The following is a 22,049-nucleotide window of genomic DNA, read 5'->3' as shown; positions in this document are numbered from 1 at the left end:
TCAGGAAGTTCTTCAAGATTTTTTTCGCAACTGGAGATAATCTCAGTGTAATGAGTTGAAGAACATACAGCACAATAAGTTTATTGCAATGGTTTGAATTTTCTGGAAAGACTCTTGAAGGAACTCTCTGAAGAACTTCTTATAGAATTCCCAGGTAAACCATGTATAAATTCCTAAAAGAATTCCAGGAAGCGCATTTCAAGGAATTCTTAAAGAAACGTTAAGCAACTTCTTGCATTTTTTAAGAAATTACTCCTCAGAAAAGTTTTTGAAAAAAATCAGAGGAACTCCATGAGAAAGTGAAAAAATACTTGCAGAGGAATTCTCATAACTCCCACAGGAGCTCTTAATGGAAACCCTCTATGGAATACTTAGAAGATTTCTTCGAATTCTTCTTCCTTTTTTTTGTTTTTTTTTCGGAAACTACAGTTTTTTTCCTTCCAAAACTATACGCTATCTTCAGGAACCTTTTTAGGAATATTTCCTTCAGGAAGTCATCCAAGTGCATCTTCAGGAAAGTCTCCGAAGATTTCTGGGATCTAAGGAGTTTTTTAGATTTCTGCAGGCATACCTACAAGGATTAGTCCAGGAGTTTTCGCAAAAAAAAATCTTCAGGATAACCCTTCAACAAATGTTTCGGGAATTTCGCCAAGTGTTGTTTCACGGATCCCAGAATTACATTACAGAAGTTACTCCGCGACATTTTTCTGAGATTTCTCTAGAACTTTTTTGTTGAAATCTTCTAATGATTCCTTCAGAAATCTCCCCAAAGATTTTTAAAATTACTCCATAGGTTAATTTCAGAGTCCTGTTTTTCTTGAGATTTCTTAGGCATCACAAATGCCTCTATAACTTCCTTCATAAATTTCTCCAAGGATCCCTTAACCCTCTTTTGCCATAAGGGTCATTTTTTGACCCAAACCGTACACTACCCCAGCGAGCTGTTCCCAACGTGATGCAAAAGGAAGGTTAAAAACAATTGCTGCAAGGAATTCAGAAGTATTCCAAAAAATCATTTTTTTCACAGGTTCTTCTAGAATTTTTTTCAACGAATGCTTGAAAAAATTCCTGAACGAAAGTGTCAGGAACTCTTTCAGAAATACCTTAAGAAATTTCTCAAAGAATTTCTCCAGTGAATCATTCGAAGCTATTGAAAGAATATTTATGGATACTATGAAATTTTTCGCCAAGTATTCAATTACGTTTTTATTCCAGAATTTCTTGAAAAGTTTCTCGAAAGATTTCTACAGGAATTCCACAAAAGAATTTGGCAAAGGGTTCCTGAAAAAAATCCTTCAAGTATTTTTTTGGGAATTTCTCAAAAGATTTCTGCAAGTTTTTCAAAGATACTTCAAAAATTCCTCCAAATATGCTATCAGCAGTTCCCCCAAGACTTTATATCTTCCAGAAAATCTTTCCGGGATCCCTTGCAGAATTCATGAAGCAATTTCTCCAAAAAAATCAATCAACAATTTCTCCAAGGATTCCTACAGAAATTTCGCCTGAGATTCTTTCAAGTGTTTCTTCAAAGATTCTTTCAGTAAATTCTCCAACGATTCTATCGAAAATTGTCTTTTGTAGGATTTTTTCCCAAAGATTTTTTTTAATCTATCAATGATTAATTAAGCAACACCTTCAGGAATCTGGGATTCCTCCAATCCATTAAGAATTCCTTCGGGAATTCTGCCTAAAACGCCTTCAGCTCCATACATTCCTTCATTTACTCTGATTCTATTCCGTTAGGAATGCCATCATTGCATTGATTGCTTAAAAAATTCCTCCAAGTAGTCTTTCCAAAGTTCCTTCAAAGATTGCAGGAGTGATTCCTTCATATTTTCCTTCAGAAACTCTTTCACAAAAGTTCCTTGCAGGGGTTTCTGCAGAAACAACAGATTTCTTCTGAAATTCTTACAAGGATTCTTCAGGTATTTGTTCGAGGAATAGTTCTGGAATTTCCCTAAAGATATTTTCATGAATTCCTACGAATTCTTCCAAGAATTCCATCAGGAATTGCTCCAAACGTTTATTCGAGTATTTCTTAAAGGATACTAGTTAGAATTTCTGCAAAAAAAATATTCAATAAATCTTCCAATGCAGAGTTCTTTTCAAACGTTTCTTAACCCTCTAATACCCAAATTTTTTATTTTGATCTAAATATCATTTTTCGTCATCTAAAATCGATTTAAACATGTTTTGGAAGATGATTCTTTTTAATTCTCGATTTCGTGAATTTCAGTTTTTGATTTTTCTAATTTTTATTTTTGAACATCCCCACACTTTTATATTTTTCCTGGAAGCCAATTTGGGGAACGGATTTTTTGGGATGAAAACATTTTGAGATTTTATGATTTCTGTTGAAATGTTATTGTTTTAAATTTTTTTCACAGAAAATTTTATTTTCCGTGTAATTTTAAGGGAAATAATTTTAGAGTGTATTCGATTCCCTTAAACTATTAAACAAGGATAGAATGATTCGGGAAAAATTTAAAATACGTTAATTGTACCGATTCATTACAAAATAAACAATGACTTCTAAAAGGTGACTAAAACATCAATTTTTCAATGATTTTTAAAAAATGTAAATACGCTTTGAAATATACCAAAACCATTTTGAGATATACAGAACAGTCCTAAATATGGGCCAAAAATATAAAAAAATTGATTTTCCACGAAACAAAAATTACAAAAATGCTCAAACTATACCCCGTCTAAAGGCGGGATTAGGTATTAGAGGGTTAATGTATTATTTCGGAAATTCCTTCAAGATTTATATCAGAAGTTCCGCAGGATTCTGGAGTTGCTTCAGGAATTTCTCCAAGGTTTCTTTAGTATTTTTTCCTGAAGTTAAAATAAATTCCTTCATAAATTTTGACGACAACTCTCCAAAGATTTATTCCGGAATATTCAGCAAAGGTTGCTCCAGGAATAATTTCAAAAAAATTTTTAATGGAAATCTTCCACAGACTTTTTTGAGAATTCTTCAAATGATTGCTTCGGTAATTCCTTTCGATATTCCTTTAGGAGCTCCTCCAGGAATTCCATCTAATGTTTTCTTCAGAAATTCAACTAAGAAATTTTCAGGCATTTCTCCGAGGATTTCTTAATTTTTTTTTTTGAAGACTGTTGCGGGTTTTTCACCAAGGACTTTTTCGAGAATTCCCTAAAGATTTATTCAGGACTTTCTTTCGAGGATCAGTCAGAAATTCAAAGTTCAGGGTTCCACCAGAAATTTCCTCAAGAATTTCTCTACAATTCTTTCCAAGGATTCTATCCAAAATATGACCGGATAGTTTCCTTGAGGAGTTTTTCTAAAATTCGTTAAGGAATTTCTATAAGAATTCCTTCATAAATTCGATCACAAAGTTTTCCAATTATTCATTCCAAATTTCATCTATTGATTGCTTCATGGAATTCCCTGCAGAGTTCTTCGAAAATTCTTCCGAGAATTCCTTCAAAACTTCCTCCAAGTATTTCTTCAGAAAATACAGTAAAAAAATCTTTCAAACATTTTTTTTCAGGAATTTTTTAATGATTTCTACAGAAATTTGTCTCAGGCTTTCTTTCTGTTTCTTGAAGAATTCCTCCAAGGATTCCATTCGGTCATCCTATTGAATATCAAATACGGCATTTTGCCGGGGAACTACAGGAGGTAGACAAAATGAAAGGGACAGGCAAAACTTTCACTTTTCAAAAAATGTCCAATTAGCTGTAACTTTTCGAAAAGTGCATCAAATATTCTCAAATTTTTACTGTAAGTGGATCAACTAGTTGTGTATCAGTAGACAAAATTTGGAAAAGATTGGGGTATTCTGCACGAAGTTGGAAGCATTTTAGAAAAAGGTAGAATTGTCCGATAGCCAACTTTGAGCAGTTATACCTCCGGATTCAATAAACCGAATGCAATGCAATTTTGACCATTTATGACTCATATACTGAGCTCTGAAAAACGTTTGACTCAGCTTGAAATTATTAGCAAGAGAAAAAGTTATAGCAATTTCATTGGTTTTATGATTTTTTTAATAAATTGGTCTGTTTTTAATATGCATTCCATCACTTTTTCAATGAATTGCTGACTATGTTGTTACTTTCTTTCAAAACATATCTGCATTAAGACAATAAGAGTGAATTTAAATGAACTATAATAAGCATCTTGAATTTAAGAAAATTTAGTGAAATTGAAATTCAAGAAAATTTAGTGTTTTATTAGGAAAATAATCTAATCGTTATAATTTTCTTCCGTGTTAAGAATTTTAAGTAAAGTCAAAAGTTTTTCAAAGCTAATTATGTAAGTCATAAATGTTCAAAATTTCATTACGTTCGGTTTATTAAATCCGGAGATATAACGGCTCAAAGTTGGCTATCGGATAATTATACCTTTTCTAGAATCTTTATAACATCATGCAGAACAACCCGATCTTTTCCAAATTTTGTTCACTAATACACAACTAGTTGATAAACTTACAGTGAAAATTTGAGAATATTTGATCCCCTTTTCGAAAAGTTACAGTTATTTCAAATTGTTTGAGAAGGGAAAATTTTGCCTGCCCCGATCATTTTGTCTATCCCCTATATCTTGCTGGAAATATAAGCGTTAAATGTGCTCTGGATCACGACGTAAAGCAATCGTCACAAACATTTGCAATTGAAAAGAAAGAAATCTTAGAAGACTGTTTTAGGATTCCTCAAGGAATTATTCCTAGACTTCATTGTCAATTGTCAATAGACTTCATTGTTCTCTTTACATTTATTTTACCAAAACTTTTTTTATAAATTTCAGCACTAAAGAATTTCCCAAACGAATCACGAAATGCTTCAGACATTCTCAAATATGAACTTTTTAAAGTATTTATTATTATATTTTTTATGAAACTGTGCCAAAAAAATATTCTGCAAAACAAAATTCCACGGATTTCTAGAAATAAGTAATTCTCAAGATTGTTTTTGTAATATTGGATGCAAACATTCACACTCAGCCTGAGAATCAATTTGTATTTCTTCAGGAGTATATTTTGTGATAATTCCTGGAGAAATTACTGCCGGAATTCTATTAGGTTGCCTGTAAGATTAGTAACAAAAACTATTATCCACAAAATTGAAAAAAAAAAGAAATTCATTATTAACCTTCATCCAGCCAACGTATATATTTCACCTTCGGAAAAGCACAAAAATGGTCATAACTGTTTTGTTTTTCGATGGATTTTGATGAAATTTTCACAACTTCCCGAAAAACTCTTCTAGTTTATTATGCCGGGGACATGGGAGCCTGGTCCACATGGTTCCGGAGTAATTCCGGATTGTCTTGGGGTACCAAAATTGGCCACATACTTTGCGCAACGTATATCTTAAGATCCCGATGAGGTAGAATTATAGTGTCTTCGGCGAATTTGTTCGGCAGGTTAATAACTAACTGGCAACAGCAACTTTGGTTCGCGATTCGGCCGCTAGGCGGCGCCAGTGTCAACAATGTTCAATCCCTCATATCTCAGAAACCTGATAAGATAGAACTGTCTTCGGCAAAATTCTTCAGCAAGCTCAGAACTATCTGATAGTAAAGTCTTTGGTTTGGGATTTGTCCGCTAGGTGGCGCATTGTGTCTGAAAAACTCAAACGCGTTTATCTCGATACCCTAATGAGGTACAAGCAACCCGTTTTCAGCAAAGTTGTTCAGCAGGTTAAGAACTAACTGGGTGTGGCGTCTTTGGTTCAAAAATCGTCCGCTAGGTGGCGCCAGTGTTAAAAATCTTCAAACTTCCATATCTCAGAATCCTGATAAGATAGAATGATGCCGTCTGCAACAAAGTTCTTCAGCAAGCTAAAAACTGTCTGATAGTTGAATCTTTGATTCGTGATTTATTCGCTAGATGGCAGCTTGTGTATAATATTTAAACACGTGTATCTCGTTACTGTAATAAGCTAAAAGCATGGCGTTTTCTGTAAAATTGTTCGGCAGGTTGAGATCTATCCGGCAATGGCAACGCTAGGTGACTCCAGCAATCAAAACATTCAAATAATTTTATCTCAAAAATCGGAAAACGTCCAGCGTTTTTTTCCGAAAGTTAAAAGGCAGTTAGACGTATCTGGTGTCTTTGGTTCTGATATTATTTTATAGGTTCCGTCTAGTATCTAGAAAATATTTGTATGCAAACCCTAATGAACAAGAAGAATTCCATCTTCAACATAGTTGTTCAGCTAGCTAAAAGCCATTTGGCGGGATAGTAGACGGTCGAGTATGGTGGTACAAGAGGCAATACTTTAACACCGTCTTTGACCCCCTGCAGACGAATTGCTTATTTTACTCCGTTTTTTCTTTCGGATATGTCTCTGGGAATTTCTACAGGAACTCTTCCGGGAATTTTTCGAGGAATTTCTCCGGGAATTCAACCGGGAATTTATCCAAGCATTCCACTGGAAATTCATGAAGAAATACCTTCAGGATTTTCTTCAGGAAATCTTCCGGGAATTCTTCTAGGACATTCTCCAGAATTTCCTCCGGGAAATCCTCAAGGAAATCCTCCAGAAATTCCTCCGGGTATTCCTCCGGAAATTTCACCAGGATTTCATCTAGGACTCCCATTTGGAACTCCTTCAAGAATTCCTTCGGCAATTTCTACGGAAATTCTCCTAGGATTTTTTCCAGAAATTCCTCCAAACTTTTTTTCCAAGATTTTCTCCTTGAATTTCACTGACAATCCCCCTAGAAATTCGTCCATGAGTGCCTCCGGGAATTCCTCCATGAACTCCTCCGGGAATTTCTTCAAGAATTCTACCGGGATGTTCTATAGGAATTGCTCCAAGAATTTCTCTAGGAATTTCTCCGGAAATTTTTCAAGGAGTTTCTTCAGGAATATCATTCGAGAATTTTCTAAGGAAAACTGTCGTTTTTTTTCAAGAAAATCCTCTGGTAATTTCTCCAGGAAGCATTTTTTTTTTCACAAAACCCTCAAGAATTTCTCCCGGAATTCCTCTAGGACTTCCTTTACGAATACCTCCGGAAATTTATCCTGTAATTCCTCCGGGAATTTCTCCCGGAATTACTCTGAGAATGTCTCGGGGAATTTCTCCAGGAAATCCTCTGGGAATTTCACCAAGTATTTCTCTGAGAATCCCTCTAGGATTTCCTCCAGGAATTCCCCAGGAAATGTCTCTAGGCATTCCTCGGGTGATTTCTCCAGCAATTCCTCTGGAAGATTCTTCAGGGAATCCTCCCTCCTGGGGGATTCCCTAAAGGAAATTCCTGGAAGAATCTCTGGAGGAATCCCCTGAGGGAATTCCTGGAGGAATCCCCGGAAGAATTCCTGGAGAAATACCCGATAGAATTCCTGGAAATATCCCGGAAAAAGTCCAGGAGAAATTACTGAAGGAATCATCGGAGGAATTGCTGATGGGAGTCTTAAAGGAATTCCCTTAGAAATTCCTGGAGGGAATCGGACGAGAAAAACAGCGCCTTTTCCCGTCATGTGCAACGACCGTAATGGAAAGTTGCTGACAGACAAGAAAATTGTGGCTGCCAGGTGGAGAGAGCACTTCGAGGTATTGTTGAACGGTGGGAGTGGAAGAGCGACGGATAACATTCGAATCGACGACGATGGACAAGCTGTGGACCCTCCAACACTAGACGAGGTCAAAACAGCCATTAGGGGACTGAAGGTTGCTAGGAAGGATGAACTCCCGGCCGAGCTTCTCAAGCACGGTAGTGAGTAGCTGTATCAACCCTTTACTGTATTATATTGCCCTCTTTTCAAGAAAGGGCATCGACTGGAGTGCGCGAATTACAGAGGAATAACACTCCTCCATTCAGCGTACAAAATTTTGTCCGGAGTTCTGTTCCACAGGCTGAGGCCGTTTGAGGAGAACTTCGTCGGCGAATATCAGGCAGGATTTCGTGAGGGCCGATCAACGACGGACCAAATGTTCACCCTGCGGCAGATTCTCGATAAATTTCGGGAGTACAACTTGCAGACCCATAATCTGTTTATTGATTTCAAGGCGGCAAACGATTCAGTGAAGAGAAACGAGTTATGGCAGATTATGATCGAACATGGATTTCCGGCGAAGCTGATTAGACTGATTCGTGCGACGCTTGACGGATCGAAATCAAGTGTACGGGTTGCGGATGAAATTTCGTCATTGTTCGTAACTTTTGACGGACTGAAGCAGGGCGATGCTCTTTCGAACTTACTGTTCAACATAGCATTGGAAGGATTGCGGCTGCAAATCGGGCCTTTTACGGTCTGCGAAACCAGCTGAAATCCCGCAGGCTGTAAACGAAGACAAAACTCGCGTTGTAAAGGTCTCTGATTATCCCGGTCGCTTTATACGGTCATGAAACGTGGACGTTGAAAGAAGTTGATCGGAGAGCTTTTGGAGTCTTTGAACGTAAAGTGCTGCGAACAATACTCGGCGGTAAACTGGAGGACGGCATCAAGCGGCGTCGCATGAACTACGAATTGTACCAGGTATATAAAGAGATGGATATAGTGAAGCGAATACAACACGGCAGGCTGCGGTGGGTTGGACACGTAGCTCGTATGCCGGAGGAACGACAAGCTAAAATTATATTCAGCAGAGAACCAGGAAGGGGTCGTCGGCTTCGTGGAAGGCCGCGCACACGTTGGCTTTTTGCAGTTGAGAAGGACCTAAGGACTCTAAACGTTCAGGGCGGCTGGAAGCGATTGGCCCATGACCGAGGGCAGTGGAGGCGAATACTTCATTCGGCGTAGACTCACCGCTACGTGTTGTAGCCCATCAAGTATCAAGTAAGTACAATGCTAACTAACCTTCAATAAGTTGGCAATTTGACCGATAGAGACGCAACGTAAGTGTTGTCTTCGGCAAAGTTCTTCATGATGTCAAGAACAATAATTCATCAATTGGTTGGTAATTTTGCCGATAGATGACCACAGTTTCCAACTAAAGAATTCAAGTATCTGGATTCGTTAGAGCCATGGGCTCAGAAAAGTCCATTCATAAATAGTGATATCACATCACATCACATCTCATCACATCAAAACGATCAATAAGAATTTGAGTGTTTCAGATACTTTACTAAAGTAAATCTACAAACTGAAGAAGTTAAAAAAAATGAAAGTAAATTGCGTATGCTATTTAAAGTGTAAATTATCACATCAAAATCGATCGAAACCATCAAAATGGACTCCTCTTCCTATAGATTGTGAACCTCTGTTCTGAATAAGAACCATCTCGATGGCGACGACGACGACGTGGTTCATTAGCAGCCCTTGGTCCGTTGATGTAGTTCCCATTCTTCTCCGCTTCTCCGAAGCGTGTTGGTTGCGTCTGCTCTGGGCTGGCTGGCCTGGGTTTCGAAATCGACAACCAACTCCGGACACAAAAGTCACGCACCCATGGGCACAACTTTGGCCAACGAACGTCACCGTTTCGTTCTTTGTAAAAGCACCAGCCAGCCAGTACCCAGTAGTACAAAGTGGGTAGCACAAGTCAGTATCAGTCAAACATTAATTTAATGTTCTGTCCAGCTCGGAGCTTTCTCCGGAATCTCCTCCTAGCTTTGAGCTAGCACCACACTGTTGGTGGTGGCGGTAATAAGTGTGGACGTGGTCGAAAATTGAAAATTTTAGTATCCTGCCATTTTAGCTTCGGTACGTGAGTTCCATGGCCTGGTCTCTCTCTGTTTTCCGTCCATCGTCGAACGTTGTTGATTACTGTTCAACAAAAAGCGTGGCGGGGATAAGTGGAAGAGCACTGAGCTTTTTCCCAACGCCGCGCCGGAGGCAGCACTTTTTGTGCCCATTCAAGTACCTCTATAGATTGGCCACCATGTGGAATGGATGGGATCAGTAAGTTCTACTCAATGAACTGCACCTTCTGGGTGAGTTTTTACAAACACATACTATGGCGCACACACAGAGAGAGGCACATCCGTCTGATATACCAATTAAAAGTGGGGACTCGCTTTCAATTCTCTTCCGGTAATTGAATCAATTTAGCATCCGACAGGAATTGATACCATGCAAGCTGCAGCATAGATGGACGGATGGCCGTACGGGAGAAATGCTTCGGAGCACGTGGCCTGTGGCGATGACGGCACCGTTCATTGGATAAACAATAAAATTCATCGAGCTATCGGTTCGGTAGTTGGTGATGGCCGAGTAGAAGTTTTTTTTTTTGGTCAGGGGGCTTGTGGGTTGTTACGGGTATAAATATTTGTTACATTAATAAGACAGAATAATTGTTTAATGTGTTCAAAGTTTAATATTCTTGCGTCCTTTGTGTTACATGTTGAATTTTAACTTGTCAATATTCCCCTAGTATTAATTAACATTTATAGGGTTCTGGCAGGATAGAGGCCAATGAAGTGCAATCCTATTTCGATTGCCAACATTCAGGCCATTTCGGGCCGCGATTAAATACTAGAGACGTAAACCTTTCCCTGACACAGACTTCAAGTGATAGAGCTCTAGTATCGAAACCCGAAACGGGATGCCCGATTAGGATTAGTTTTCCTAGACAAAACCAAGCTATGAACACAGCAACAAATGCTGTGAACTAAAAGGCATACTGCCAACTAAAATACAATTCCAGGATGACTGATGGACCTAAACCAATAAATGAAACCTCGTCATCCTGTGATCGGAAGATGTTATCCATCTGGATAACAGGGCACATTTATGTTATATGTTGTGCTGTGTGGATTTGTGATGTCTGTATAATGTGCATTTGTAAGGTTCTCTGTGTATCGTGATACTTTGTAATAATTAATTTCTTTTATTTTTGTAACATGGCGCCCAACTAAAAAACCCCGTGTATGCAAATGAAAGCTAGTTGGATGGATTATAACTACAGTTTTAAGGCCATTTTATTTTTGTGGACCAGAGCTCGTCCATAAAAGTAAAGTTTAGTTGAGGTAAGATTTATTCGTTACAAAATCTGGAGAGCAGTTTGGCTTTCGGGTAACATAAATCTTTTTTGAGTTGAGGTGTTTTTTGGGGACTTGTTAGTCCTGTTCACCGCTACGTTTCTGGAAAGCACTGTGGCTTTCGGGTAGCAAAACTCGTTTTGGTTTCGTTTTGAGTTTAGGTTAAGTTATTTATCTTTATCGTAGTGTTAAGTGTATGGCCTTAACACTATTGTTATGAAGGATATGAAGCATATGGGAGCTGAATTTTTCGTAAATCGGTGAACGATTCACGAAAAATTCTTGCTCAAACGTTGGATTGTGTTACGGGTATAAATATTTGTTACATTAATAAGACAGAATAATTGTTTAATGTGTTCAAAGTTTAATATTCTTGCGTCCTTTGTGTTACATGTTGAATTTTAACTTGTCAATATTCCCCTAGTATTAATTAACATTTATAGGGTTCTGGCAGGATAGAGGCCAATGAAGTGCAATCCTATTTCGATTGCCAACATTCAGGCCATTTCGGGCCGCGATTAAATACTAGAGACGTAAACCTTTCCCTGACACAGACTTCAAGTGATAGAGCTCTAGTATCGAAACCCGAAACGGGATGCCCGATTAGGATTAGTTTTCCTAGACAAAACCAAGCTATGAATACAGAATACAGCAACAAATGCTGTGAACTAAATGGCAAAATGCCAACTAAAATACAATTCCAGGATGACTGAAGGACCCAAACCAATAAGTGAAACCTCGTCATCCTGTGATCGGAAGAAGTTATTCATTTGGATAACAGGGCACATTTATGTTATGTGTTGTGCTGCGTCAATTTGTAATGTTCCTAATTTGTGAATTTGTAAGGTTTTATGTGTATCGTGAAATGTTAATTCTTTGTAATAATTAATTTCTTTTATTTTTGTAACAGGGTTCGTAAAGGTTGCAAGGATACCAGATATTGCAATGTTTTCGTACTGGCTGGCTAGCACCCGCATATTTCATACTTCGGGGGTTCGACATCATAGCGCTGCAGGAGGTGTGTTTGACAGGATCCATGGTGCGAACTTTTAGGGGTAATCATACCTTCTACCAGAGTTGTGGCAATACAAATGAGCTGGAAACAACACTTGTCATGATGGGCGGGCGACATGCAGAGGCGCGTAATCGTTTAGTGGACAATCGATGAAAGAGTGTGCAGGTTGAGGATCAGTTGCCGATTCTTCAGCTTCAACATAATCAATGTACACAGGCTACACTCCAGAAGCACTGATGTTGGCAAAGACGCATTCTACGCGCAGCTTGAATACGAGTTCGATCACTGCCCAAGCTACGATGTCAAGATAATTATGGGAGACCTAAACGCTTAAGGGGGGAAGTACAGCGCCCACCAGCTGGAAACGAAAACGGCCTACGACTCATTGATTTCACCGTCTCCATAAACTTGGTCATACGTAGCACCTTTTTCTAACACATGCTCCCTTCCCGTTACACCTGGCGATCACCAAAGCAGACGGAATCTCAAATCAACCACGTTCTGTTTGACGGACGGCACTTTTCCGACATTATCGACGTGAGGACCTATCGTGGCGCCAACATCGACTCCGAACACTACCTAGTGATGGTCAAACTGCGCCTAAGACTCACCGTTAGGGAACGTCCATAAATTACGTCACGCTCTGAGGGGGGAGGGGGGGTTCAACAAAGTGTGACAACCCAAACAAAAATTTCAGAGGTCTCATACAAAAAGTGTGACACATGGGGGAGGGGGGGTTGAAAATGGTAGATTTTTGCGTGACGTAATTTATGGACGTTCCCTTATCAACAATGTACGACCTACAGCGACTAAAACAACCGGATGTCGCCACCGCATACGCGCAGAATCTTGAGGCTGCGTTGCCAGACGAGGGCAAACTCAATGATGCCCCTCTAAAGGACTGCTGCACGGGAAAAAATTCATTGCCGGATCCATGACTAAAATGTTATGAAATCATAAAACTTGTCGCTTCATGATATTGTAACTACAAGTCATGATATCGTGACGTTAACAACGATTATCATGAATAATAATAACTGATTCCATCAACAAAAGCCGTGGCCGTCAAAAGCGTTATGAAAAAATTAAGCTCGTTTTCATAAATTGAATACCATAAAGCTGAGTCATGGTAGCATACCTCTGAGTCATAAAACTATGACGCTGAGTCATCTTAACCAGACACTGAGTCGTATAAACATAACGCAGAGTCATAAAATCATGAATCACAACAAACGAATTTGGGCACTGTAAGCGTTACGCAAACCCTCGCGCAGAATCACCTACGCCATTTGTGTCACTTCTGTCAAGGCGCCTTTTGCGAGCGGCAGTGTTTTCCGGTGAGATTTTTTTTGGTTTTCGAAAAAGTGTAGTGAATTGTTCTTACTTAAATAGTAGTAAACTATATAATTATTGAACTACATTCCAGAAGTTGAAAGTGGAAAAACTCCATATTCCGGCACAAAACTCCGGCCAGCTTCATCAGCAGCAGAACAATCAAGCTCTCGCACAATTCCGGCACAAAATTTTGGCTAAATGCATGACGTAATCTATGGACGCATCCTATGTCTATGGACCATTTTACGAGACGGTTCAGAACAACTGATCGCTCATTTTATGAATGAAAATTTGACAGTATGGAGCCAGGTCATTTCACCAGATCTCACACGAGCAAGAAAAGGTCGGCAAACTGCAAGAAAATTGTTCGTCTCTTTCTTGCATGTGTGTGATCTGTCAAAATGACCTGGCTAATGTCAAACGCCGACAATTTAGCCAGACAGGGTGCAGCATCAAGCTTTGTAGGCCCTGAATCTTTCTGTGGAGTTCCTGAGTGTGCTCTTCGGATGAAACTAAAAACTTGGGAAATGTCCACGGTAGAATCTAATTGGAATGCCACGGATACATCCAAGCAAGCGAAAAGGTTTATAAAACCCAGTGCAGAAAAAGCCAGGTCCTTATTAAATCTAAACAAAAAAGATCTCAGGGTAATTACTGGTCTGATGACTGGTCACTGCCCAAGTAAATATCATCTAAGTAAGATTGGAAAAATCCAATCCTCCGAGTGTCGTTTCTGTCAAACGGAAAACGAAACTGCTGAACATTTACTCTGCAACTGTGGAGTACTATCCAATCAGAGATTGGCGGTTTTTGGTAAAGGGTTTCTAGAGCCCTTGGTAATTTGGCGAAGTAATCCCAACAGGGTAATAAACTTCATAAAACGAGTTGTGCTTAGTTGGGATCAGGTGTTACATCAACCATTGTCCATCACAGCTCAATTGTGACAGGATATTTGACTAGCACCAAATTAAATATGGGTCATACCACAATGTTCCTAAATAATGGACGCAGTGGTTAAAAGGCTCTACAGATGAGGAAAAAAAAAGAAAAAAAAATGTCAAACATTTCGAGGTTAGGTTTTGTGGTGTAATGAAGAATAGACTTGCGTGGTGTAATGAAGAATAGACTTTGTTTTTTTGCAGCCAAACAAGACAAAAGAAATCTCAAAAAGTGCAGCCAAACGAGCAAAGCTCGTAAGGAGCAAGCAGTGAGACAAGACAGAAAACGTGATGCCGTGCGAAAGAGAGTCTGTATTGTTTACGTTCGAATCCACTTTCGAAAGTATTTCGTGTGTATTGCCGTTTACGTCAGCATAATCAAATGAGCGAAAGATTCGAACTAATCAAATTCGATCGAAAGTGGATACATCCGTAAACAAGAATGAGGGCGAAATATTATAATCATGAGTACTTCTTATGATTCCATGAAGGCGAATCATGATTACAGCATGCATGCTTCATAGTATCATGACTCTATGTACGGCATTTTGCTAATAAAACGGGCATCATTATTGACAGATACCAGAATCATAAAAATTACTTCAATATTCAGGAACCTTGTTCATGATTTCAGAGTGCGTGCTTCACGATAACATGACCTTAAATGCCACTTTGCACCAATTAATCCGATAGTATAAATTACAAAAATACTAGAATCATGCAAACTGCTTATGTTTTTATAACATTAGGTAATAAATTTAGAACATGCTTTATGATAACATGACCAGTACTACCATTTTTCGCAAATCGATCCAGTACCATAAATGACAAATACTTGCACCATGAATAATGCTCAAGCTTTCATAAATTTAGTTCATAGTTTGAGTACGTACTTCATGATAATATGAACCGACTTACCAAATTTCGCTAATAAAACTGGAACCATAAATGACAACTACAAGTTCTATGAATACCGCTTCTGGTTTTATGAATCTAGTTAATAGTTCTGGTATTCATGGGCATGATATCATGACTTAACTTACGAATTTTTGTCAATAAATATGAAAAACGTAACGCCAAGGTGACGTTACGGCAATATGGGTCATGAAAGTATGACCTTTTTTGTGGTGTATATTTATAACATGAAAACACACATTTTACGCGATATCATGACTCATTTAGCAGGTTTCAAGCAGCGGATTTTTTCCCGTGTGGAGTACAGTGAAGCAGCCCGCAGCCGAGAGCCATCGGGTACATGGAACGGAATCGACGGAACGACTGGTTCGACGAAGAGTGCAGAACGGCTTTGGAGGAGAAGGACGCAGCGAGGGCGGTAAAGCTGCAGCAAGGGACCCGACATAACGTGGAACGTTACAAACAGAAGCGGAAACAGCAGACCCGCCTCTTTCGGGAGAAAAAGCGCCGCCTGGAAGAAGCGGAGTGCGAAGAAATGTAACTGCTGTGCCGTTCCCAAGAAACACGGAAGTTCTACTAGAAGCTCATCGCATCCCGCAACGGCTTCGTGCCGAGAGCCGAAATATGCAGTGATAAACACGAAAGCCTCTTGACGGACGGACGTGAGATGATCGAAAGGCGGAAGCAGCACTTCGATCAACACCTAAATGGCGTGGACAACGTAGACACGGGAGACCACGGCAACGGAGAAAACGACGATGCCAGTACAACGGAGCACTGAAATGAACCAACTCCCACGCTGAGGGAAGTTAATGATGCCATTCACCAGCTCAAAACCAACAAAGCAGCTGGTAAGGGTGATTTCGCTGCTGAACTCATCAAGGTGGGCCCAGAAAAGTTGGCCACCTGTCTGCATCGGCTGATAGTCAGGATCTGGTAAACCAAACAGCTACCGGAGGACTGGAAGGAAGTAGTAATCTGCCCCATTTACAAGAAAAGCGACCATTTGCTGATGCGAACTTCTGAGCGATCACAAGTCTGAATGCCGCCTACAAAGTGCTATCCCGGATCATCTTCCTTCATCTTTCACCTAAAGTGAATGAGTTGGTGGGAGCTTATCAAGTCGGCTTCGTCGATGGCCGCTCGACAACGGATCAGATCTTCTCCGTACGCACAAAACTATTCAAAAATATATACGAAAACGGCTTTCCTTAGTAGAAGGCGGACTAGACTGATCAAAGCAACGCACAGTGGCTTATTTCGAACAAAAAAAAAACGACGCAATTCAGAAACGAGTATTTAGCTTGCGAAAAATAGTTCAAGGGATCGAAAGCCGGTTCCTCTTTATTGTCAAACATCGATATTTCAACTTATGTTATTTCAACCTATAGAGAAAAAGGGGTGAATTGGGTCACATACCGATATTTGAGAATACAGAGTTTACCCGCATTCGACTTCTTGGACATTTTTACGTAGTATACCATCACTTTTTAATTTCTTTAGCGAAATTGTACATTGTTTTGAATCGAAATTTTAAAAATTGCGGCTTATATGGGAATAGGGGTAATTGGACCACATATCGATATTTGACACTAAAGATGATACGGGCTTTCGATCCCTTGAACATTTTTTCATGATGTTGCATGCATTTTGTATGTCTTTATCTTGAGCATACTTTTATACAGCCTAATATCTCGAACATCAGCATTGGAATCCCTGATTTTTTTAGACTGGGCAGCCTACAAGCATAATTTGGAACGTCTCGAAGCTATTCTGAAATCGTATGAAACGTCAACTAAACACCTTGAAACGCCTCTGAATCACCGGTCATGCTTCTTCCGAAAGCCTGAGAAACCTGCATAGACCGCTGTGAAACCTCCTGAAATGTTTGGAACGCATTGTAACGCCTTGAAATGCCCAGAAATCTCCGTGATGGCCACCTGAAAACCCGTGAAGCACTCTAAACCAACTCCAAAACCTTCTGAAATACTCTGAAAGGCATTTGAAATGCCTCTGGCATCCTCTGAAATCTTCTATGAAGCTCCCTAAGACTCGTCTGAAACTTCCTAAAACACATTGTACTGCCATGAAACGCCTTACTAAACCCCCAATTAAACCTCATGAAACGCCTTGAACCCGCCATAAAGCGCATTGAAGAGCCTGTATAGCCCACTGAAACCCTCCGAAATTTCATGAATCGTTCTAAAATGCCTTGAAACTTAGTACCATGGACCCTGCAGTGCTTCGACGCTGAATCCGAGGTTCCTCAGTAGATCGGTGAATGTGCTGATGCTCCCAGCAATGAAGTTGATAAATATTGTGCACAGTTGAGCTTGATCAGCCGTTGATCAGCCGCTCCTAATATGAGAAAAAAAGACGCTAGTATGTGCCCCTTCTAACACCTGGAGCACAATTATTCAGGCTTGCAGGAGCAAACCACCCTCTTATAGTTAGTTTAAAATGTTGCTTTAGTAGAATTAATCACGAGATGACCATGGATGTGTAAGATGAGCAATCTTTATATGACCATCGCTACATCTTTTTTTTTTTTGAACATTTAAATATTACATCGCAAACTATGCGTTTCAGCAATCCCCGGTCAACCAACTGGGATTTCTTAAACGATTTGGTTGCAGCCAAATTTCATGGATACTCATCATCCATTGACAATCCAAGTGATTTAGATAATGCCGTTGATACTACATCATGGAAGCTTTTGAAGAAGCTTTCCCTCTGCGGTCTGTGAAGATCACAAGAGGAACCCCTTGGCGGAACTCTGATCTGGCGAAGCTCAGGAAACAATGTAGAAAGAGTTGGAACAGACGACATTCTGCTGGATCGGAGGCTTTCAGGTCGGCTCCCAAGGCCTACAGGAAAGCTCTCCGGTCTGCTGAACGATCCGGCTGGAAAAACTTTTTTACAAATGTTTCCTGGTTGAGTGAAGTTAGTCGGTTAAAAAAATCCTTGCGAAATCTAAGGATTTTCGAGTGAACGAACTTCGATTGCCAAATGGTGATCTGACTTCCTCTGATGAGGAAGTTCTGGAATGCTTATTCAGCACACACTTCCCTGGATGTGTGGATATTACATCTTCGGATGAACCTGATGTCTTTTCTTGTGGTTACGATTCCCTGGCTTCGGCTCAGAGTATTGTAACTATAGAATCGATTGAATGGGCACCATAACCAGTTTCTGCAAGAACTCATTTAAAAGTTTTACTAATACTAACTTGATTTTTTAGGGTCTGGTCTTGAAATTAATAGAAACATTTTTCTTGAACTTCACCAGCGGGTTCTTCCTAGAGTTTCTCCAGGAATTTCACCTGGAGTTTTCCTAGGAATTTATCTTAAAGTTTGTTCAGGGGCTATACTTGCGGTTCCTCCAGGGATTTTGTATGAAGTTTCTATAGAGCTTTCTCTTATTGCTTCTCCATGGGTTCATCTTTGAGTTTTTGAAGCTTCTGCTAGGAACTTCTCTAAAGGTTAGCCCTGAAATTATTTTTTAAAGTTCTCGTGGACTCCAAATAAAAAGGTTCCTTTTAGAGCTCTTTATGGTATCTTTCCAAGAGTTGCTCCTCTTGGAGTCTCTAGAAATTATGGAGTATTTTTATTTCAAGGGATGGAATCATGTACTACAAAAATTATTCTTCGAGTTTCTCAAAACTTCAAAAGAATCCATGAATTTCTTCTAAAGCTCTGCAGCATCCCGCAGATTCTCCCAGAACTGTTAATGGAAGTCATCTAGGAATTTTAAAGATACGCCAACAGATTTTTTGGGCAGTAACCCCAGGGATGCCGCTTGGAATTAATCAGGGTTTTTTTTTTTCAGATATCTTGCCAAAAATACTTTCAAGCCCAGTTTAGCATCCAGATTCAGAACATGGAACAAACTCAACATCGCTAAAGAAACCAATTGTTTTCTTGCCGGAACTCTAAAATTTGTGGGTGTTGAAATATTTTTTTTTACTCGGCGTCCAGTAGTTTGGGTCATTTCCCCTTTTTACCCTTCTTACACCCATAAGAAGGGTATAAATACCGCTTGGAAAACCGACTTTCGATCCGAGGCCCGCAGGGCCGAGTCACATATACCAATCAACTCAGCTCGACGAATTGAGCAAATGTCTGTATGTGCGTGTGTGTGTATGTGTGTGTGTGTGTGTGTGTGTATGTATGTTACAAAAAAATGTCACTCACGGTTCTCAGCCGTCTGTTGACCGATTTGAGTTCTCTTGGAAGCAAATGAAAGCTACTACATCCTAGTAGAACGCTATTGAATTTTATTTTGATTGGACGTTCGGTTACCGAGATATCTTTCAAAGAGTGCTAGGGAGTAGTACAACTTAATTATTTTAGATATTTTTGACAAAGTGTATCACCATAAATTTCTCAGCCGTCTATCAACCGATTTGGGTTCTTAAGGCCCCAAACGAAAGCTACTACATCCTAGTAGAACGCTATTGAATTTTTTTTGATTGGACGTTCGGTTACCGCGATATCTTTCAAAGAGTGCTAGGGAGTAGTACAACTTAATTATTTTAGATATTTTTGACAAAGTGTATCACCATAAATTTCTCAGCCGTCTATCAACCAATTTAGGTTCTTAAGGCCCCAAACGAAAGCTACTACATCCTAGTAGAACGCTATTGAATTTTTTTTTTTGATTGGACGTTCGGTTACCGAGATATCTTTCAAAGAGTGCTAGGGAGTAGTACAACTTAATTATTTTAGATATTTTTGACAAAGTGTATCACCATAAATTTCTCAGCCGTCTATCAACCGAATCGGGTTCTTAAGGCTCGAAACGAAAGCTACTGCACCCTAGAAGAACGCTTTTGAATTTCATTCCGATTGGACATTTTGTAACCGAGATATCTTTCGGGGAGTACTTTGGAGTAATACAACTTAACTTTTTAAGAGGTCTTTGACAAAATGCTTCATAATAAATGAATCAGCCGTGTGTCAATCGATTTGAGTTCTCTCAGCATCAAATGAAAGCTACAGCATCCAAGTAGTATGCGATTAAATTTCATGCCGTTTGGACATTTTGTTTCTGAGATATCTTTCCACGAGTACTAAGGAGTAATGAAATTTACGCTTTTGAGAGATTTTTGATAAAATGTATCATAATACATTTCTCAGCCGTTTGTCAACAGATTTTTTATGATCATATTTGGTTACACAAGTTAGTTATACATGAAAATGCAATTGCATCAAATACATAAAAGCTACTATCTCTTTGTAATATTTGAGCTTAATAAACAGTAGCAAAAATATCACGGAATGTATGTAGGAAAAGCCTTTTTACCCTTCTTACACCCATAAGAAGGGTATAAATATCGCTCGAAAAACCGACTTTCGATCCGAGGCCCGGAGGGCCGAGTCTCTAATACCAATCAACTCAGCTCGACGAACTGAGCAAATGTCTGTATGTGTGTGTGTGTATGTGTGTATGTGTGTGTGTGTGTATGTGCGTTACAAAAAAAAGTCACGCACGTTTCTCAGCCGTCTGTCAACCGATTTGAGTTCTCTAGGAAGCAAATGAAAGCTACTACATCCCAGTAGAACGCTATTGATTTTTTTTTCGATTGGACGTTTGGTTACCGAGATATCTCACGAAGAGTACTTATGAGTCATACATCTAAACTTTTTAAGATTTTTGACCAAGTGTATCATAATGAATATTTCGGCCGTTTGTCAATCGATTTGGGTTCTCTTGGCACCAAATGAAAGCTACAGCATCCTAGTAGGTCGCCCAGAAATTTTAATTCGATTGGACATTTGGTTACAGAGATATTTTTCGAAGAGTGCTTCGGATTTATACAACAAAACCTTTAGAGATTTTTGACCAAGTGTATCATAATAAATATCTTAGCCGTCTGTCAACCTATTTCGGTTATCCTGGCACCAAATGAAAGCTACAACATTCTAGTAAAACCCCATACAATTTCATTAGGATTGGACATTTGGTTACCGAGATATCTTTCAAAGAGTACTTCGGAGTAATACAGGATAACTTTTTGAGAGATTTTTGACCAAGTGTACCATAATAAATATCTCAGCCGTCTGTCAACCGATTTGGGTTCTCTAAGCACCAAATGAAAGCTACAGTATCCTTGTAAAAGGCCCTGAAATTTTATTTCGATTCGACATTTGATTACTGAGATATCTTACGAAGAGTATTTCAATAAATTATTTTTTTATTATTCAATTCATTTGTTATCTTGCATTAGTTTTTGACCAGTCTAAGGGAAATTATTTTTAAATAAATAATGCTGACACAAAGTCTATACTAGCAGGTTATTGTTTTCAACAAAATTATAAATAACAAATTACAATTGCACACAGGAATTCTTTGAAAACTAACAATATGTTAAATGAAAGCTTTGATTCTATATACTGTGGGTAAAATGCCAGAACCGGACAGCAAAAATAACTAGCTAATGCCAAAACTGATTAACTTAGTAGGTACATCATTTTTGTCCTTTCTACACCATAACCATGAATACCAAGTACTTCGGAGCTAATTTAATCGACTGATTAAGAGATATTAGACAAAGTGTATTTCGCTGATTTTCTTACCCATTTGTTAATCGATTCAAGATCTTTTGGCAGTTATCTTATGGCAAGATACAATATTCCAGAATATGTTAGCTATTTTTTAAACATTCCACACAAGATTCTAGGAGGTGTCTGGCATTTCTAATAGTTTAGTCCATGGCCCATGATGCTATTTTGGAAACCAATCCACTAGATGCCAAATCCACAATATTTTCTAGAACTTTTGGTCAATTACACAAAATAAATATGTTAAATACAAATAATACAACAATAATTTTAATAAGTGTAAGAAGGGTTCTGTTCACCATAGGTGGATTAAATCGGGTTTTTTATTTATGTCGTACTCCATCAGTTCACAATACGGTCCATGTAGACGAGCAATGTGGTAGGAC

General features: G+C 39.0%; 1 protein-coding gene across 1 annotated transcript in view; it reads right to left on the bottom strand.

Moving 5' to 3' along the window:
• Positions 1 to 22,049, bottom strand: part of LOC109398396 (glutamate receptor ionotropic, kainate 1) — a 693,316-nt gene that overhangs the window by 638,691 nt on the left and 32,576 nt on the right. The gene's annotated exons all lie outside the window — the stretch shown is intronic.

This window comes from Aedes albopictus, chromosome 1 (assembly GCF_035046485.1).
Source record: "Aedes albopictus strain Foshan chromosome 1, AalbF5, whole genome shotgun sequence".
Classification (NCBI taxonomy): domain Eukaryota; kingdom Metazoa; phylum Arthropoda; class Insecta; order Diptera; family Culicidae; genus Aedes; species Aedes albopictus.
The sequence above is the reverse complement of the archived record's forward strand: the minus strand, read 5'-3'. Positions and strand labels throughout refer to the sequence as shown.